Here is a 19,412-nt window from a genome sequence, read left to right on the forward strand (position 1 = left end):
AACCAAAGAAAAGCTCACTGAGAAGATAATACCTTGCACTATTTATTCTCTCAGATCTCACTGCTTTGTATGTCATCTCTTTATTTGTTTATGCAAATGAGAAAAACGTTTGCATTAATTCTTCTCTGTAATAATTGGTTTCCAGTTTACAAAGTAGAAAGTCATTTGATATTAGAGGTAAGTAAAATATGTATATAGAAGGATAAAGACTAGAAAGACAGGAATGTTTTAAAATTAAAAATAGTCATAGAGTAATTGAAGGTAAGTTTTTTTGTTTTCAAGCTTTGATTTACAAATAATTTTTTTAGAGTAATTTGAATATAAAGCGCAAATCTGGAGGGTTTTTTTTTTCAGTTACACTGGTGCAGGATTCTCTCCAGCTCTTAGCTTATTGTAAACATTGTACCTTGAACGTAGTGAATTATGTTGTATAAGAAATCTATTTTAACAGTTTGGGTCATTTTAGCAATGCATTTTTTAAATGAAAACTATACACAATTACATACAATTATATTAGAAATACTTTCCACCTATTTAGATATTTTAAATCAGTCAGACTATTTTCTCTATCTGGAATGTCCTCCCTTCACTTACTGTATACATGGATTCTTCCTAATTTAAACACACACACACACACACACACACACAGAAATATATATAGAATATATCTTTTCTCCCTTAATGTAAAAAAATTCTGATTATGTTTGGGGTAACAGTGTGACAACTGAAAAGCTAGGTTTCCCAGGCTTCCTTGCAGCCACAAGTGGCCACGTGACATAGTTTTGGCTAATGAGATATAACTTTAAGTCTATTGGGAAAGACTTCTGGGAAAGCTGTTTTTTTCCCTGAGAAAAAGAGGTAAACTCATCTGGCACACATCTTTTTTCTATCTTTCCATCTTCTTCCTGACTGGAATTTGTAGACAATCCCTAGAGCTGGAGCAACAATCCCTTAACTGTGAGTGTGGAAGACACACCCAAAAGATGGTGGGACCAAAGCTAGAAAGAGCCTAGAACTTTGAGGGTCCCCCCACCCCTACCCAAGACAGCCTACCTCTGGACTTATGTGAGCAAAAATAACCCCCTTTCTTGTTTATATCAGTGTTCTAGGCAGTTGCTTATGACATACTTCCAATACCCAATTCCAGCCCGAACCCCAGAGATAAACAATCTTAATATTTAGTATGTATCTTTTGGGACCCACCTATATTCATACCACATTAAATTTTTATCCAAAGTTTTTTTCCAAAAATGGGATACTACTATATTTATTATTCTGAAACTCCTTGACTTAATAATATGGTCTAGACATATTTCCATGTCAGTACAAGAAAAGTTACCCTCTAAAAAATATTATTTTAAAGAAGAGATTTTTTTCTCTAAAAAGTGGCAATTGCTTATTCAAGCAATAGAGAAAGATTTAAAGTAAAAAGCAGCACATGTCCCTGAATCCTACTATCTTGAAATAACCAGTATTATTGTTGGTGAGCATTATTTGTATTAACTCTCTTTGAAAATACTGGGAGTCTTTCTCTCCCACTACCACCTGCATGTTTGTGTGTACATACACATGGCACACACACAAAAGTACATAAAAATACATCCAGATACACACACAAACACACAGCATACAATCACACACACACACACATACAAATACACACAACTACTCACATGGGAAAGGGAGAGAGAAGTAACCTCACAAAATCAGAACCTATTAAAAAGTGCTTAATTTTCCTTGAATTAAACCAAGAACTAGTAGAATGTCTTTGAAAGTTATGACTAAAATAGTCATAAAAAGCCAGAGAGAGATCCAAAGTTCAAACCAGATATCATTTTAGTACCCATTAAGACTTATAGAGTTAATAACAGAGACAGTGAAGAGGCCTAAATATGCCTTATTAATATTTTCTTTTGCTAAAGAATCTGTGTATATGTAGCATGATAGACTTGTAATGTTAACAATAATTTGTCTTATTAGGTTAACAAGGTAGTTTTAATCTAAAATGTAGAATTGAGTAATTGATTTAAACTTATGACTTTAGGTAGAAATTTTACTATTTATATATAGTATTAGAATATTTAATATGGGCTTCCCTGGTGGCGCAGTGGTTGAGAGTCCGCCTGCCGATGCAGGGGACACGTGTTCGTGCCCCGGTCCGGGAAGATCCCACATGCCGCGGAGCGGCTGGGCCCGTGAGCCATGGCCGCTGAGCCTGTGAGTCCAGAGCCTGTGCTCCGCAACGGGAGAGGCCACAACAGTGAGAGGCCCGCGTAATGCAAAAAAAAAATATATATATATATATATATTTAATAGATTTTAAAGCTCACCATATTTTTGAGTTTAACTAATTTAATTCCTAAGAATGGCTTAATTACTTGGGAAGGTTTGTCATTCAGACAGTTGAAGGACTTAACGACAATATATTAAATTTATAAGCCCAGTTTAAAACATTTAAAAGAGTTTATTAACTAAATTTGAAAATGTAACCAAATATTAATTGAAGGCCATTAAAAGCGACAGTTCAAATTTGCTAGGCCTACAATGGAATAATGAGATTGGTAAACTGAATTTAAATGCTTAAGGAAAAAATAGTAGAGTCTGTGAGTTAATAAGTTGATTATTAATTTTAAAAACCAAAGTAACCTCTTAATTGTCTTTTTTGTGATCATAAAGAAACCCACATTCATGCAAGAAGAAAAAAAAAGTGAAGTGAAACTTAAAGAATTATGACTTTGGATAAGTTTCTTCACCATTCACCATTATGTCTTATATTCCCTAAGGTTAAGACAAAAGGTTATGAAAACCATTAAGGATTTGTAGTCATGATGTTGTTGTTTTTTAAAGTTTTGCTTTCAGTTTAGCACTGAATGCTTTCCTGCTATGAAAGATAACAGGATTAACACTGGGAAAATAGGGTGACCAACCATCCCAGTTTGCCTGGGACTAAGGGGTATCCTGGAACTCTGGATGGGCAGTGCTAAGTCCAGGATTGTTGGCCACCTTAGTGAGAGGCATTTTGGCATAAAAGCTAAGACTGTTGTTTAAACCTATATTTGAGACTTGACTCTTCAACTTACTACCTATTTATTGGGGCAAATAACTTATTTTTTGCCTCTATTTTCTCTGCAAAATGAGTTACTATATGGAAAGCACTCACAACAGTATCTAGAGTTGAGTAAGTAAGTACTAAGAACATACTATTGGGTTGGCAAAAAAGTTTGGTTTTTTCTGTAAGATGGCTCTAACAGTGCTTAGTTGTCTTTAACTACATCTGAAACAATTTTGTTAAACTGTATTGTGACAGCTGTCGTATCAGCATGCATTTTTTAAAAAAGTTATCAAAATTGGTGAATTTTTGTGTAACCATTTTAATATTGAAGATGGAAGAAAAAAGCAACATTTTTGGCATATTATGCTTCATTATTTCAAGAAAAGTAAAATGCAACTGAAATGCAAAAAAAAAAAAAAAAAAGACTTGTGCTGTGTATGGAGAAGGGTGCTGCAACTGATTGAATGTGTCAAAAGTGGTTTGCGAAGTTTTGTGCTGGAGATTTCTTGCTGGACAATGCTCCACGGTTGGGTAGGCCAGTTGAAGTTGATAGCGATCAAATCGAGACATTAATTGAGAACAATAACGTTATACCACATAGGAGATAGCTGACATACTAAAAATATCCAAATCAAGCGTTGAAAATCATTTGCACCAGCTTGGTTATGTTCATCACTTTGATGTTTGGGTTCCACGTAAGTTCAGAGAAAAAAAACTTCTTGACAGTATTTCCGCATGTGATTCTCTACTGAAATATAATGAAAACGTTCTGTTTTTAAAACAAATTGTGATGGGCAATGAAAAGTGAATATTGTACAATAATGTGGAACAGAAGAGATTGTGGGGCAAGTGAAATGAACCACCACCAACCACACCAAAACTGGTCTTCATCCCAAGAAGGTGATGTTGTATATATAGTGGGATCAGGACTCCTCTTATGAGCTCCTTCCAAAAAACCAAATGATTAATTCCAACAAGTACTGCTCCCAATTAGACCAACTGAAAGCAGCACTCAATGAAAAGCATCCAGAATTAATCAACAGAAAACACATAATCTCCCATCAGGATAACGCAAGACCCCATGTTTCTTTGATGACCAGGCAATAACTGCTACAGCTTGGCTGGGAAGTTCTGATTCATCTACTTTATTCACCAGACATTGCATGAAAAGCGTCCAGAATTAATCAACAGAAAACACATAATCTTCCATCAGGATAACTCAAGACCACATGTTTCTTTGATGACCAGGCAAAAACTGCTACAGCTTGGCTGGGAAGTTGTGATTCATCTACTGTATTCACCAGACATTGCATGAAAAGCGTCCAGAATTAATCAACAGAAAACACATAATCTTCCATTAGGATAACTCAAGACCACATGTTTCTTTGATGACCAGGCAAAAACTGCTACAGCTTGGCTGGGAAGTTGTGATTCATCTACTGTATTCACCAGACATTGCACCTTCAGATTCCCATTTATTTTGGTCTTTACAAAATTCTCTTAATGGAAAGAATGTCAATTCCCTGGGAGACTGTAAAAGGCACCTGGACCAGTTCTTTGCTCAAAAAGATTAAAAGTTTTGGGAAGATGGAATTATGAAGCTGCCTGAAAAATGGCAGAAGGTAGTGGAACAAAAGGGTGAATACGTTGTTCAATAAAGTTCTTGGTGAAAATGAAAAATGTGTCTTTTATATTCACCTAAAAACCGAAGAAACCTTTTGGCCAACCCAATACCTCTTATTGCTGGTGCCCTATCCCTTTTTCCTGATCCTTTTGCTTATATTCCTTTACTCCCCAACTTGTTGACCCTTTATTTCATGCTTAACTAGATTCAAAGAACACCACCAGTCCTTTTACCATGGATTGTCAAATTCTGAGGTTTATTTTATTTAGTTTTATTTCTTAATCTTGATTCATTTATTGGTTGGTTGGGTTTCATGATCAAGTAGTTTCTCTCTTCTTCCTCACTAACAGAACTCCATTTTGTTTCTTGATTTACTGGGCTTTCTTCAAGCTAGGGGTGGACATATGATATATGACATATGACATATGACCTATGGTACAAGTCTGGCCAAGGAGATATGTCTACCATGTGGGATATTTAGAAAACCTGTCTTTAAAGGGTCTAAGTGGGCACATGAATTTGTCTTTCTTCCTTCTCATTATTCCTGGAACATAAGTGCAAGGTGGAAGAAGAGCTATCTTGGTATCAAGAGGTGTTCACAAGGATGAAAGCTAAACACTACCAATGCTAGAGCGGAAAGCTAACTGGGTCTTTGACAGCTCCTTTGAAGAATCAATGAAAATAACTACCATAATTTGTTTAAAAAAGTGTTTAGCTAACTTTCTTGTTATGTACAATTGAAAGTAATTCCTACTGCAATGAGGTATAACCTCACACTGGTTAGAATGGGCATCAACAGAAAATCTACAAACAACAAATGCTGGAGAAGGTGTGGAGAAAAGGGAATCCTCTTTCACTGTTGGTGGGGATGTAAATTGATACAGCCACTATGGAGAACAGTATGGAGGTTCCTCAAAAAACTAAAAATAGAATTACCATATGACCCAGCAATTCCACTACTGGGCATATATCCAGAGAAAACCATAATTCAAAAAGATACATGCACCCCAATGTTCATTGCAGCACTATTTACAATAAGCAGGTCATGGAAGCAACCTAAATGCCCATCAACAGAGGAATGGATAAAGAAGTTGTGGTACATATATACAATGGAATATTACTCAGCCATAAAAAGGAACGAAATTGGGTCATTTGTAGAGACGTGGATGAATCTAGAGACTGTAATACAGAGTGAAGTAAGTCAGAAAGAGAAAAACAAATATCGTATATTAACACATATATGTGGAATCTAGAAAAATGGTACAGATGAACTGGTTTGCAAGGCAGAAGTAGGACACATATAGAGAACAAACGTATGGACACCAAGGGGGGGAAGTGGGGTGGTGGTGGTGGTGGGATGAATTGGGAGATTGGGATTGACATGTATACACTAATATGTATAAAATGGATGACTAATAAGAACGTGCTGTATAAAAAATAAAGAAAACAAAACAAAAGAAAAGAAAGTAATTCCTACTGTTACAGACCATTCATTTAATTTTTAGCAATGTAAAAAACGTGGAGTACTTCAGTAGGTTTCATGTTATTTGGAGATGGGGTCATGCTAATCCCATTTTGGGGATTTGCTCCAATTTTGATGTATGTGCTGCTGAAAGGAGCAGGATATTGTTTTTTCTTTAATGGTGAAAAAAAGTTGAAAGGAAAGAATTCAGGTTGTTATTAGAGAAATGGGCATTATTTTTTGTATATTTCTGGCAGGCTTTTAAGTGATCATTTTCAAAATTTTGACAATGAGATGTTTTAAAAAATATTTTCTGTTTTCAACTGTTTCTGTTTTCTACTGTTTTATAATATATGCATACTGAGATAATAAATTTGATAAAAAGCAATCAAAGCAAGAGAGCATAAATTAGTTCAACTCAAGAAAAAAAGGACTATGGCCAATATTGGCTTGGGATTTAGAACAAATTTGTGCCTTTTGTTGTTATTACTAAATTAGACTTGCCTGGTGACTCTACCCAGCTGTTAATTAAGCACTGAGGCAGCCACAGTCATTAACTCCTTCAGTGAAGATCTCCAGGATACTAGTTAGTTATTGCTTTAATTTACTGTACTAAGCTCACTAATAGGTAATGCCTTAAAACATTGAGACTATCTGGCTCATAATATGTTTAGTCTTCTATATGATTAGATGGAAAAAGCACTTCTAATTTAGTTCCTTGTTCGTTTTAATTTGGGTTAACAGATGTTCTATGTGTACTGCAGTCACTATTTAATTTGCATTATGGAAGAGCCTATAATAGCAATTTATCAGGTTTTTTTTTCCTGTTATAGTGTGGTTTTAATTTCCTCCAAAATGTTGCCATTAAAAAAATGATACAGGGCTGCCCTGGTGGCACAGTGTTTGAGAATCTGCCTTCCAATGCAGGGGACACGGGTTCGAGCCCTGGTCTGGGAAGATCCCACGTGCCGCGGAGCAACTGGGCCTGTGAGCCACAACTACTGAGCCTGCGCGTCTGGAGCCTGTGCTCCATAACAAGAGAGGCCGCGATAGTGAGAGGCCCGCGCACCGCGATGAAGGGTGGCCCCCGCTTGCCACAACTAGAGAAAGCCCTCGCACAGAAACGAAGACCCAACACAGCCATAAATAAATAATAAATTAATTAAAATTGCAACCTCCCTTAAAAAAAAAGGATACATTTTATTTTCTAATTCAGATAGAATGTCCCAAGAGCAAGATTGGGCTCATAAAGTTCAAGCAATATTTTAAAAGTAGTTTTGTTTGAAGAGGGAATGAGGGAAGTAGAGAAAAAAAGTAAAGCAAGGGAAAGAACGGAAGTAAACTGAACAATGATGCTCTCAGCTTGCCAAGGGTCCACAGCCACTGTGAGAACAGGTAGTGGGTGGGAGAAGCTGTTCACGTGGAAAACATTTCTATTTCTACTATAATGTTACTGTTTGAAAACTTATATATATATATATATTTTTTCATGGGTATGTATATATTGAGGAGCATTTTTGTACAAACCATCATCTGAATAAATGGAAGGAAAGTACATATCAGCATTTTAGTTTTATAATCATATAGGTTTTCCTAAGCCTTATTTAGGCTTAATTAAACAATAAATATCTGTTGTTTCAAGCTTTTAAGTTTTGGGGTAATTTTTTGTGCAGTAATAGATAATGAATACAAGCTATATTGTAAGATTATCTTGATGAGTGAGAGCAAGTGGAAAATACATATTATCATTATTAGTTTGGTTTATCAGAACTTTGGTCAGGAAGTTACTTCTTTTATATGGATTGCACTTATTCTGTTGATGAGTTCAATTTGTTGATGTTTTGATAACTTTTAGGTCATGTTTTCGGTTTCTCCTAATTCTCCAATCATTCTTAAGTTAGAGGTTATAGACATTTTTACTTTTACTTCAAATTGGAAATATATGTTTGGCAGAAATAGTAAATTTTTAGATCTTATAATAAAAATAACATGAAATTAAATTGAAAAAGTACTCAACAACTCTCTAAAAACCTGTATATATAGATTAATGCAGAAAAAAATAGTTTTTGGCTTGTATGCTGAAAAGTCACTTAATCAAACCCTGCATATATTCTCTGTAGGGGTTTGATTAGAGTGGTTACTCCTATAATCTCCTATATTTGGGCCTGGTTTTCAAAGACCACTGGGCCTTATCAGTAAAGATGAATCTTTACATACATTGGTGAATAATGCTTATAAGATAGTATTTTAATCATATAAGGCCTAGATCTCAAACTCACTTCCTTTAGGGATGAGCAGGTAAGGAAAATGGATAGAGTGAGCTGAGGGCACAGGCCCCTTAGGAGCTGCAAATACTCAGCTTGCCCCAGTGTTCTCATGTAGGAATTTGAATGCTGGGTTGCCACATTCTCCAAGTTTCAAGAGAAAATGGAAATCTGGCTTTTTGTTTATGCTTTTTAAAAATTGTTTGAGAGAAAACTACATATTTTAAAATACTGTTTTATTTTCTAAAAATACTTGTAGATCAAGGAAACTATATCTGTAAACTAGAGTCTTTGAGTGTATGGCCTGAAAAGTTGTTGTTTTGTGAACAAAGCCTGTATCTACTGGAAGAAAGCTTCAGAAGCTTGTGTTTTGTGCATTCGCAAGTGTTGGATAAATAATGCATGGTTTCTATGAAGAGGACAGCACTGATACTGCATCATCAGACAAATGTAGTGTTTAAAGTCTTCTCATCAAGGGTGCTCATTCATACAGATAAACTAGTTAAAATTTCCAAGAAAGAAATTTCCTTTGTGTCTGTAATCACTTTCCTGTGGATTCACAGAGGTCTACGTTATGACATTGCTGTTTAACCAGCTGCAAAAACAGTAAATGGAAGCCAGTCTTGAAAAGGTCATCAGTCAGTTGGCTAACTCTTTCACCATCATAAGGGTCAGGAAAGCTGGGATTCTATCACAGTCACTTCAGTTATGTCAGCAATTTGGAGGGTCCAAAATAAGTGTGCTCTATTTTAACCCTTACTCTTTTCACTTTCACAAGGTTTATCACTACTGTGCACGTAAAATCTGAGTCTGTTGTCCTTAATCATAATCTCAGGAATATTATAAATGCATAATTACATAGCAGGAGAAACCTTTGGAATTGTTGGAAAATGAGGGAAGATGACATCTTTAGCCTCTTGCAGATTGGTTCACATTCCGTTATTTCTATCATATGTATTGTTTTTATTATAGTTACTATTTTGGACCCTATTGATTTCTGGCTACTGAAAAAAGTAATATAGAATACTTTGTTTTTCTGATAGTCTGTTGGGTCAAATTTATTGCATTCTAAATTTTGACCTGGAATATACTCTTTCCCAATTAAAACTGCAAAGAGAATGGCTCCATTAATTGTACACATTACTCATTGTATAAATTTTATTTTAACAACTTATTAAGTGCCCATACTTTCCCAGACTGCTATTGATTATAAAATGTTGAGCAAGACCCTAAATTAGTCAAGTCAATCCAAGTGGAAGTCAAATGATCACTAACAATATTTCCTTTTATATATAAGAATGAAAAATCAATAGTTTTATCTGTTTAAAATATTAAGACAGTGGACATTTTTCTTTATTTAAAAAATGAAGGCATTTAATATTAGCAGTTCTTCAAAGAATTGGGATATTTTGTAAAAAGCAAGATTAAGCAGTCTCTACGTATTCTGTAAGGTTGAATACCTAAAAATGATGAGTCCATTGTCATATTTCTTTTGTCTTCTGAAAGAGAATTGTGAGGTAAGTGTGATGTAGCTTCTGCCCTTCTGCATATGACAACCATAAAGTCTGGGCAAAAATAAACAATTCCCTGAAGGCATCAGAGACTAAAAACAGGTAGAAACTGGGTCTGCAACTGGAAAAGGAAAAATGAACTGGGTGAGTTTCCCTATTTTTATTTTTATTTTATTTTTATTTATTTATTATTATTTTTTTTTTGGTATGCGGGCCTCTCACTGTTGTGGCCTCCCCCGTTGCGGAGCACAGGCTCCGGATGCGCAGGCTCCGGATGCGCAGGCCCAGCGGCCATGGCTCACGGGCCCAGCCGCTCTGCCGCATATGGGCTCACGGGTCCCTATTTTTAAAGACTTTTAGCTTGAGGACAAGCCCTAGGAGGGGAGCTAAACCCCTGTGCACAGAAATACACAAATTTACTGGCTTAAAGTACCAGGGATAGAGGTCAGAGGGACCACAATGCAGGAAAATAAAGGGGAACATCCTGGAAAGGAGTCAGAGAGGGACACCCCAAATTCTGCATATAAACTCTGCCTAAACCTCTGGTTGGACTCTAAAGCACACGTGCATGGGGAAGGCTCTAAACAGCCCAGCTAAGGATAAAAGAACCGCATAGTGATAGTGATTTCAGATGTACACCCACCACAGGGAAGACAAAGTTTGGGGTTTGGTTCCACCCAAGTAAACTGCCTAGTAAAACAACAACAACAAAAATCAACACTTTTCAGAGGAATGGGTCCAGAATGGGGTCACGTGCCCAGGTCCTAAGGGCAGTTGAGCTAGGGAGGTGATAGTTTGCCATTTTCAGTTTCTTTAGTAGGAAACAAATTGTGCCAGGAAGGAAGAAGCGGGTTGCAAAGTAGGTAGGCATCCTAGAGAGCCTGTAACTTTAGAAAAATTGATAAAGCCTAGTTGGGGCAACAGAAGCATGTCTGTTGAAATGGACTAGGAGCTAAATTTTAACTCCCTGTCTGGTAATCATTCCTGCTATATATTTTAAAACTTGTTATTGTGAAAAGGTCAAACATAAACAAAAATTGGTATTGTGAATCCCCGCATATCCATCACTTGCCTTCAACAATCACCAACATTTTGCCAATATTGTTTTCCTCTGTATTTTAAATTTTATTTCCCTTCAACTTTTAATTTGAATAATTTCAAATGTACATAAAGATGAAAAGGATAGTACAGTGAATATTCACATACCTTTCACCTAGATTTAATAATTGCTAATAAGTTGACATATTTGCTTTACCTTTCTCAAATATATTTTTTATAAATATTTGTATGTATATGTGTGTGTGTGTATATATATATATATATATATATATATATACTTCTTTTTCTGAAACATTTGGAAGTAAGTTGCAAACATCATGATACTTTACTACTGTTATCAGTTTAACTTTTGCTAGGGAACAAATTACCTAGTATTTTAAAATAATCATTTATTTGTTTAGGATTCTGTGGGTTGGAACTTTGAGTAGGGCCTGGCTGTAGTGATTTTTCTCTGCTCCATGTGGGTTTGTGTGGGCTCAGGCATACATTTGTGCTCAGTTGACAGGTTGGCTGGGAAATAGCTGGTTCTCGATCGCCTCATTCACATGTCTGGCAGCTGACTGGGGCCTCAGTTCTCCATGTGGCCTCTCAGTCTTCAGCAGGTCATACCAGGCCTCATCCATGGTAGTGTCAGGGCAGGGTTACAACAGGATAAGAGCAGAAGCTGCAACATCTTTTGAGGTTGAGGCTCAGAAATCACACAGCATCACTTCTACCATACTGTATTGGTCAAAACAAGCTAAAGACTAGCTGAGAGTCAAGAAGTGAGTCGGTTTGCCCTAGAGAATCCCTGAAGGATTCACATATTGGAGATACCATGGGTTAAGGTATGGTATTGAAAACAAGAGCATCTTCTCAAGTCGGTATTCAGAGAGGCTAGACCCCTAGTTCCCCTCCTATGTGCCTAGTGACTATCCCCAGGCAGCAATCACAAGCTTATATCTTGGAGAAACTGAACCAGAGGAGTAGGTCTCAGGCACACCATGTGTGGTAGAGGGTGGAAGTGGAAGACAGAGCTCTGAAAACCCTTGCAATTTCCTGAGTGATAGGAGTATCTTTGTTATTCATAATGAGCACCTTTAGATACACCTGAATTTATACTAATGAGATGAATTTGGGTGGGGCTCCTAGATAACATCAGGAGGGGCTGGTCACCAGAAAGACCAAGTGATTAGAGGGTTGGAACTTTTAGTCCTACCCATCAACCTCCAGGGATAGAAGCTGGGTCTGGAGAGTTAAGTCTATAAAAACTCTTGAATGATGAGATTTAATGAGCTTCTGGGTTGGTGAACATATGAAGTGCTGGGAGGGAGGCAAGTCAGGAGAAAGCATGGAAGTTCCAAGCCTGCCCCAACCCTGGACCTTGCCCTACACACCTCTTCCATTTGACTGTTCCTGAGTTATATCTTTTATAATAAACTGATAAATGTAAGTAAAGTGATTCCCTGAGTTCTGTGAGCCATTCTAGCAAATTAGCAAACTTTAGGAGGGGATCACGGGAACCTACAATTTATAGCAGTAGGTTACAAGTATGGGTGGCCAGACTTGGGATTGGCATCTGAAGTGGGGGTAATCTTATGGAGGACTGAGTCCTAAACCTGTGGGATCTATGCTAATTCTGAGTATTAGAATAAGTATTTCATATAAAAATTGAATTATAGGATACCCAGTTGGTGTCCAGAGAATCAGAGTTGGCTGTTGGTGTTGGAAAACACTCCAGACATGCATACACATCTTTCCTCTATATACTGATTACTAATATCTTATTAATTCAGACTGATTCTTACATTTTTCCCCTCCTTGAAATAATTAGAATATTAAGTAGAACTTCAGAAAGATTTTCAATTTTCTTTTCAGTTGGTTTATTGGCAGGAACTTTTGGCAAATGTGTCTGTTTTTCTACATCAAAACGATAATCAGCAATGGTATTCTCCTTGCTGATATGTCAGCAGTTTATATTTTTCCTAATTAATAGATTTTGGGGAGCTACTCATATTTTTTCCATTTCTTTTTTCACAAGCTAGTTTTATTAATTTTTATTTTTTTAAATAAACTTATTTATTTATTTATGGCTGTGTTGGGTCTTTGTTGCTGCGTGCGGACTTTCTTTAGTTGCAGCAAACAGAGGCTACTCTTCGTTGTGGTGAGCGGGCTTCTCATTGTAGTGACTTCTCTTGTTGCCAAGCATGGGCTCTAGGCACATGGGCTTCAGTAGTTGTGGCACGTGGGCTCAGTAGTTGTGGCTCATGGGCTCTAGAGCACAGGCTCAGTAGTTGTGGCGCACGGGCTTAGTTGCTCCGCGGCATGTGGGATCTTCCTGGACCAGGGCTCGAACGGGTGTTGCCTGCATTAGTAGGCGGATTCTTAACCACTGTGCCACCAGGGAAGCCCTATTCATTTTTAAAATTAATATTATTTCAGAATATGTCTTCATTGATTCAAAGTGAATTCAGAAAACGTATAACAAAGAAATCAGAAATCTACAGAAAATAATTATAAAACTCTGTAAGTAAACATATTTTCTAAAATTTCATTTATTACCTAAGCTTTTTTTTCAGTTTCCAAATATTTATTTTCCTTTTTACTTCTTTTTTAAAGTTTCCAACTATATTCTACACATAGAATATTTTAATCACACACACACAAATCATTTAAAAATTGTTTTATAATGATGGAGTAGGGAAGAAATAAAACAGAAAAAGAAAGGAGATTGAAAGGAGGTAAATAAAAATTTTAATTATGTTTTTCTCAGCTAACTAGAAGGAGTACCAATGAAGCCTGACATGTACCATCTATCCTTTCACTCACTCAGATGACATTTATTACCATGATATTGTTACCTCCTGTTAAATACCTGGACAACTCCAAAGATGTCACTGTCTAAAGGGCAATGACTTAGAGATAGTGAGATCCCAGGCCCTGGAAGTATCTGAGTAGAAAACAGAATATTATTTTTTAGGGATGATACATGAGGGACTCAAGTATGATGTATAGTAGGACTGGACAACTTCTCAAGAGTCTTCTAAATTTTGAGAACTGACTCCCTGAAAATACCACCAAAATAATCTATTGATAAAACAAAGCTAAGTTTGTTTATTTATTGCTCACAATGGTAAAGGAGAAGGCTACCTTGAAAGGTCTTAGTGTTTCAGAGTGCAGAGGGCAAAGGCAGGATTTTTATGAGGTTTTCTAGCATATGGTTTAAGGTGGGCCTTGCCATGCATTTGAAGATAGGGCCTTTAAAGAGGTGATTAAGTTCAACTGGGGTAGAGTGAAGACCCTAATCCAATATGACTGGTGTCCTTTTGAAGAGGACATTTGGACACACAGAGAGACACCAGAGGTGAACACACGCAGAGTAAAGACCATTTGAGGACACAGCAAGATGGCAACCATCTGCAACCAAGGTGAGAGGCCATAGGAGAAATCAAACGTGCCAATGCCTTGATCATGGACTTCCAGCCTCCAGAACTGGGAGAAAATAAATTTCTGTTGTTTAAGCCACCCAGTCTGTGGTATTTTGTTATGGCAGCCTGAGCAGACTAATACAGTGTTATATGCCTAATTACTGCTTTTCAGTATTGCAACGGAAATCTGAGTCCAGGACTTTCCCACATTTTGAATATGAAGATTCCCTAGATCATCATGGAGACATGATAATGTCCAGAACATGCTCCTGATTGTGAGTTCTCTAGTAACCTTTAGGCAGACAGTTGCAGACAGTTCTATTTTGAGGCTTATCAAGGAATTTCAGCGTTTTGATTGTTACCTATTTGGCTAAACTCATAGGTTTTGTTGTGTTCCTGAATGAATTGTATTTTGAAGGAAGATAAATAGCTTCTCCTAAAAGTCAGCAGAAGGCTTTTGACAAGTTGATGGTCAACATCCTACTGAGAGTCTTTGAAGCATTGATCAGTTACACCAACTTCTCCTAGCCTTGAGCATTCTGTGATCTATTCCAAAAGCTCTGATAATTTCTCCAGGCTTTGACAGCATTTCCTGGCATGTGACAGGCAGTCATTTTGCACTTGTATTAGTGACAGTAAGAAAGACAGACTTATCTATCTGTGGTGATTCCTCAGTGGTTAATATTTACTTCACAAGGTGTATACTTTATGTACCTCTATCTCTGCATACTTTGGGTGCACAATTTTTGAAGACAACTTAAGAACATTAGGACACCAAACTTAGGTTAAAACTGAACCTTGAATATGATTTTCAATGCCAACTTACTACTCAGCTTGCTACTGACAATATATTTTTAACTCCTCTGATCCTACAAAACCAAAAATCTTTACTAATTTTATACATAAAAGTGGTATCTTATCACTTGATGGCATATATATAAGATATATCTCAATTTTTAGATGACATGAATAGAAACATATCTTAGAGCAAAGAAATTTGAAAAATCAGAGGAAAATAATAATTTAAAACTAAACCTGAGTGTAGCCGTGGCTGCCTTCTGAGGGGGGTATCGAGAGGAAGGATGGCATAATTCATATCAGCAGTTGGGCAACACATCTCTACTTCTCTCTTCCTTCCCTTCAAACACTGGTGGGAAAAAAGAAGGGAAAAGACTGAAGTTGCAAAGCCTCTGCCCATCTTTCTCTGCAGATAAGGAGTGGGATCTGGAGTTGATGCCTGAGTTGTTAAAGCATTGGGGAATAGAAATGTCTTTGATGCTCCAGAGACTAGTAGTGGATGGAAAACAAAATTACTCTGCATAATAATACAAGGGAAATAGAGTTTCTTGGGGAAACCTAGGGGAGGAAGGAGCCTGTAGAGGGAGAAGCAAGGAATATGGAGTCAGAAAGGGAATAAGAAAACATGGCAGGAGGCCAGAGTCTGCTGAGATAGAGGTGCTCCAGGCAAAATTCCAGTAACCGAGGCTGCCAGAAGGCTAACAACCAGAATATATAACTAGAAAGCTCAACTTTCAGTTGTTTGCCAGTTATCGCTATCATGTAGTCCCACCCTTCATACACAGCATCCCAAAAGTCCAAAAAGCTGCTGCCCATGTGTGAGGATAAATAAAAATGATTTTTCTCTGCTTGTAAAGGAGAAGAATGTTCTCTCTTCCTTAGCTTTTGAAAGGGTCTCTTTAGAAACAGAATAGTCCTTGAGGTCCTACTTTAACTATTTGGAATGTGGGCAGATTTCTCCAGGGCTAAATAAATAAGCCCCATGTCCTGTTTCCTTATGCAGAGTTGTCTCCAAGGTCTGGGCTTCATACCCCCTAGAAATGTGCACACACAATTCTCGAGTTAACCTAGCAGGCTGTTTTGAGTAACTACTTATCTCTCAAGGAGACAAGAGAAGTTTAAATATTCTTTCTTCTGCTTTACTCAAATGTGTGAAACTTCATGCTGACTTCACAGTTACTCACAGGCTACCTATGTACGTGTACTACTCTGTTGTGCTTACTCAGTACTGATGCCGAAAGCTCAGCTTCTCTGTACACTGGTGCCAAATCAAATCTTGGAGACAGAGTTTTGGGTGAAGCAGAAAAGGATAGCTTTATTATTTTGCCAGGCAAAGGGGGGCACAGCAGGCTCCTGCCTTGAAAAACTATGTGTCCCAACTTGGAGAAGATAGTGAGATGTTTTACAGTAATTGTTCAAAGAGGGTGTGATCAGCTCATGGACATTCTTTTTTTTTTTTTTTTTTTTTTTTTTGCGGTACACGGGCCTCTCACTGTTGTGGCCTCTCCCGTTGCGGAGCACAGGCTCCGGACGCGCAGGCTCAGCGGCCATGGCTCACGGGCCCAGCCGCTGCGCGGCATGTGGGATCTTCCCGGACCGAGGGACGAACCCGTGTCCCCTGCATCGGCCGACGGACTCTCAACCACTGTGCCACCAGGGAAGCCCCTCATGGACATTCTTCTGATGAGTTGGTGGTGAGGTAAGTAGGAGTCATCATCATCAACCTTCAGGTCCAGCTGGTCTGAGGTCTACATGCTTGTGGGCAGCATACCATCATTAATCATCATTAATTAACTAATCAACTAATCAACAAATTAATTAATCAACATTAATTAACATTAATCATCATTAATTAACATCATCATACCATCATTAATTAACTTCTCCTGTCTGGAGGGGGTTTTAGTATCTGCAAAATAGCTCAAAGATACTGTGTGTATCCATTGATGGGGAAACAGAACCTTGCCCCAAGGCTGCTCTTGACTGTTTGTTTCCCCCAGTCTCATATCCCCTCCCTTCCCTAATTAACAACTGCTTGAATCTGCCTATTGGAACTCAGGGAAGGTCATGGAGGCTGAATGAAGGCTGTTTCCTATAATCAAAGAAATGGCGGTCACAGAAATGCTTTGTGCCCAGGAGCCCCATAGGGCCCTGTGCAGTATCAGTACTAAATTAGGTTCCTGGGCCCAATTCTAACATGTGTGTGTTTGCGGGGAGGGTTTCGCACACAACACCAAGCAATTCTCAGACACCAGTAGGGTGTGTGAGAATTCAACTCACTTCTGACACTATCTACCCAGATAGAGCATCAGATTCCACAGCTTAAGGGTTCACTCTGTAAGTAAAAGAAACAGGCCCAAAATGAGATCACTTGTGCTAAGATTCACATCACCAAACCAAGACTTAACCCCTAACCTAACTGCAGTTTCAGCCTCTCCCAGGAATGTGACTTTAACCCATCTGGAATTATAGGCATACCCCATTTTACTGTGCTTCGGTTTATTGTGCTTCACAGATATTGAATTTTCTATAAATTGAAGATTAGTGGCAACCCTGCATTGAGCAAGTCTATAGGCACCTTTTTTTCCAACAGCATTTGCTCACTTGGTGTCTGTTTGTCACATTCTGTTAGTTCTCCCAATACTTCAAACCCTCAACCAGCAAACATATTAAGACTCACTGAAGGCTCAGATGATGATTAGTGTTTTTTTTAGTAGTAAAGTACTTTTTAATTAAGGTATTGAAACCGAGCAGGACCCTGTGGGGCTCCTGGGCACAGAAGCCGTTCTGTCCCCCATTTCTTATTGGTAGGGAATAGACTCCAGTCTCCATGACCCTCCCTGAGTTCCAAAGGGCAGGTTCAAACAGTTGTTAATCAGGGAGGGGAGAGGATGCAGAGACAAGGGAGGAGCAGTCATGAAACAATAGTGCAGCCTTGGGGCAGGGTCCTGGCTCCACCTCAAGGGACACACATATCAATATATTTGAGCTCTTCTGCAGAACTAAAACCCCCAACAAATGGAAGATGTTAACTACTTGATGAAGCATTCTTCATTCCAGAGAGACATCACAGTTTATAACCTCAAGAACCAGATTAAAGGAATGCAGACCCTGCACACACCCTTATCCTTATTAGCAACCCCACCCTTGAACCACTGCTATAAAACTCACCAAATCCCCCTGGGTGGGGACACAGTTTTGTTTTTTGTTTTTTAAATATATATATATATATATATATATATATATATATATATATATATATATATATATATATATATATATATATATTTGGCCGCACCATGAAGCATGTGGGATCTTAGTTCCCCAACCAGGAACTGAACCTGTTCCCCCTGCAATGGAAATGCGGAGTCTTAACCACTGGACCACCAGGGACATCCCAGGACACACAATTTTTGAGGGCACGAGCCCACTGTGTCCCCCTTTGCCTGGCAAAGCAATAAAGCTATTCTTTTTACTTCACCCAAAACTCTGTCTCTGAGATTCGATTCAGCACCGGTGCACAGTGGCCAAGTTTCATTGTCAGTATGTATACGGTTTTTTTAGACATAATGCTATTGCACACTTAATAGATTATAGTATAGTGTAAACAACTTTTATATGCACTGGGAAACCAGAAAATTTGTGTGACCCCTTTTATTGCAGTGGTCTGGAACCAAATTGTAATCTCTGAGGTATGCCTGTACCTGGACAGCACTAGTGAAGTAATCTGCCTGATAGACCCCACCTTCCCACAAAGGAAGGTGACCTTGCCTGAAATAATCCACTCTTTGCTGGAAACTTCCACTTCCAGCCCCCTTCTGCCTATAAAAGCCTTACATTTTGTACAGCTCCTCGGAGCTCCTTTCTATCTGTTAGGTGGGGTGCTGCATGATGCACGAATCACTGAATACAGCCAATTAAATCTTTAAATTTATTCTGTTGAATTTTGTGTTTTAACAAGTTCTACAAGACAGTCCATCCTCGCCCACCCCACCCTTCCCCAGACACACACACTTCAGATGCCAGTCACAAGCCCAGGCTGGTACCTGAGCTTCTGACCAACTGGCTATAAATCAGCAGTTCCCACAACATCCTTCTTTGGTTCACTTAATTTGCTAGCATAGCTCACAGAACTCAGAGAGACATTTTACTTACTAGATTACTGGTTTGTTAGAAAAGGATATAAGTCGGGAACAGCCAGATGGAAGAGATGCATAGGGCACAGTGTGGGGAAA

The sequence above is a fragment of the Mesoplodon densirostris genome, chromosome 5 (assembly GCF_025265405.1).
Source record: "Mesoplodon densirostris isolate mMesDen1 chromosome 5, mMesDen1 primary haplotype, whole genome shotgun sequence".
NCBI lineage: Eukaryota > Metazoa > Chordata > Mammalia > Artiodactyla > Ziphiidae > Mesoplodon > Mesoplodon densirostris.